The sequence below is a fragment of the Neovison vison genome, chromosome 12 (assembly GCF_020171115.1).
Source record: "Neovison vison isolate M4711 chromosome 12, ASM_NN_V1, whole genome shotgun sequence".
In the NCBI taxonomy this organism is placed as follows: Eukaryota; Metazoa; Chordata; class Mammalia; order Carnivora; family Mustelidae; genus Neogale; species Neogale vison.
The window spans coordinates 61,657,181-61,659,842 of NC_058102.1; the positions used below are offsets into that span (position 1 = coordinate 61,657,181).

The 2,662-nt window shown below is 42.4% G+C and overlaps 1 pseudogene; it reads left to right on the forward strand.

Moving 5' to 3' along the window:
* The first annotated feature begins 1,874 nt into the window (after positions 1 to 1,874).
* On the forward strand, positions 1,875 to 2,435 carry LOC122891542 (annotated as a pseudogene).
* The last annotated feature ends 227 nt before the right edge of the window (positions 2,436 to 2,662 follow it).

Genomic DNA, 2,662 nt, shown 5'->3' on the forward strand with positions numbered 1-2,662 from the left:
CACATTGGAGTCCTTTCTCGGTGGGGAGACTGGTTTTCCCTCTGCCTCTCTGCCTGCCACTCCCCCTGCTTGTACCCTCTCGCTTTCTTTCTCTCTCTGGCAAATAAATAAATAACATCAAAAGAAAGAAAGAGAGAGGGAGGAAGGAAGGAAGGAAAAAAGAGGGAGAGAGGGAGGGAGGAAGGAAGGAAAAAAGAGGGAGAGAGGGAGGGAGGAAGGGGCGGAAGGAATGAAGGAAAGAAGGAAGAAATGCCCTTCATGACTGAGGCACTGGTTTCCTCAGCTGCCAGAAATGTTGGCTGCTGACACTTCAGAGCTGGTTCTCTCTCTGGGAACTACCTTCAGTCAAGGGGAGCCACCTAATCCAAGTCCATGGTCCCTTCCTGGGTCTTCCCTCGTCCAATACCTGCTCAGGGCAGGGATACAAGGTTCCAGCCCCTGCTTCAATTTGGAAAAACTCAAAACGGCCATCCCAGTTCCAGATCTCTCTATGGGGCCATCCAAGACCTTTATTGCAATTGTATCACAGGTCAGCTTTTCTCTCTGCCTATTCCTACCTTTAGGTGTTATCCTGAGTGAGAAAACATGCTTCAGTCAACTTCTTGCTCAGAAATACATCTCAGAATCTTTCTCTGGGAACTCAACCTAAACCACTCTAACTTCTATCAGCACAAATATGACAGCTTATTTGGAGGACGTATTATAACAAGCAAGCAATGAGAGAGAGAGAGAGTGGTGCTCACAAAATCTTGTATGTTGGACACTATCATTATATTTTATAGATGAGGACATGGGAAGCTCAGATAATATGAGAGATTTCTTTAAACTCATGGTGACTAAGTCTGACTCAAGAACCTGTATTTTATAACTATGTTACTCATAAATAGCCCGTTCCCCTTGTATGGCTCTTTATTAGGCTGGAAATGAAAAAATAAAAATAATTCCTGCCATTCTCTCCCAGATGCTCTTCATGAACTGAGTTGATGCTTAAGCCAAGATAAGATGCTTTCTCTCATAACAGCAATTCAATCTCTAATGTCTATGTTATAAGTAATAGATAAGTCTCTATGAAAAGACTCTATTTGAGAAGTAGTTAAGTAGCTCATAGGCAACATCTTAAATATTGAGAAAACGTCTTTGTATGTGTACATCCATTGCACACCCGAGGACTGATGGACAAAAATGGTCTGGTAGAGATTCTGCTTCCAAATGAGGAGTTTCTTACTGCGTTATGTGGAGTGTTATCTTTTTTTATCTGCAATTTGGTTTAATCTGTCAGGAAAGGTAGGAAGGAGGAAAAGAGGATAGGAAGGAGAGAGAGGGAGAGAAGGAAGAAAGAAAAGAAACCAAGATGCTAATATTAATTATTTCTGGAGATAGAATTATAGGATTTTTATTTATCTTTCCTAAATTTTCTGCAATTAACATAGTACTACAGTAAAAATCAGAAAATAAAATGTAAGCTCCTCTAATTTCTTATGCTTTTCAAAAGGATGGAGGATATACCACTGGGAATGTGTAACTAGAGAAACAGGGTGGATGGTATTTTGAGGTCCCAGGGTACCCTAAAGTGGGCTATTTAAATGTCACTCTAATACAGACTGTCCCCAATCAGAGAAAGAACAGATTATGGAAAAGTGGTTCAGTTTGCTTTGCTTTGTGTACGTATGAATTTGCAGAACTTTATATATTCATGAACACAGATTGAAAGCAGGATCATGAACTCTTTTCCTCTTATCAGAAATAGCAAATGTGTCTAAAATTTTCAACAAAGATTAAAAACTATTAATAACCAAGTTAATGTTGTTATTCTCTTAGAAGATAGGATTGGGCCTGGGAGCAGCTCTCCTGCCACAGCCCTTCATCCCCTGAAAATGTCCGCCTGTGCAAAGTTCATCTCCAGCCCGTTCTTGGTCAAGAGACCTCTCAGCTGTTGAGCCGATCACTGTTGCAGTGGTGCTAAAACCACCTGAGACACTGACAGATGAGGCACCCTATAAGGGCCTCAGCATCTTGGCAGCCCCACGTCCCCGACCTCACTTATTCCTAGCCGAAGCTTCCAAACCAGTGCCATTTCAAGGGACATCGATACAGCAGCCAAGTTCACTGGGGCTGGGGTGCCACGGTAGGGGTGGCTGGCTCTGGGGCTGGAATTGGGACTGTGTTTGGGAGCCTCATCATTGGTTACGCCAGGAATCCCTCTCTGAAGCAACAGCTCTTCTCCTGCTCCATTCTGGACTTTGCCCTCTCGGAGGCCATGGGGCTCTTTTGCCTGATGGTGGCCTTTCTCATCCTCTTCACCATGTGAAGGAGCTGTCTCCACCTCCCATAGGTCTTTCTCCCGTGTCTCATCTGCCCTGTATAATCCTTTTCCTATACCTCCCCAGGCAGCCTGGGGAAAGTGGTTGGCTCAGGGTTTGACAGAGGAAAGACAAATAAATACTGTATTAATAAGGAAAAAAAAAAAAAGAAGATAGGTTTGGAAAGTCAATTTGTATGAAGGTCTTTACAAAGACTTTACGAAGAAAAAATAATGATGGGTTGTAATGTCTTACCATTTTCACTATCATGCTCAAACAGTACCTCTATTTGTGTTATTTTCTTTTTCCAACCTGTCATTGGGGTAACCCTATTTGATGAACTACTATTTAATTGCCTTATC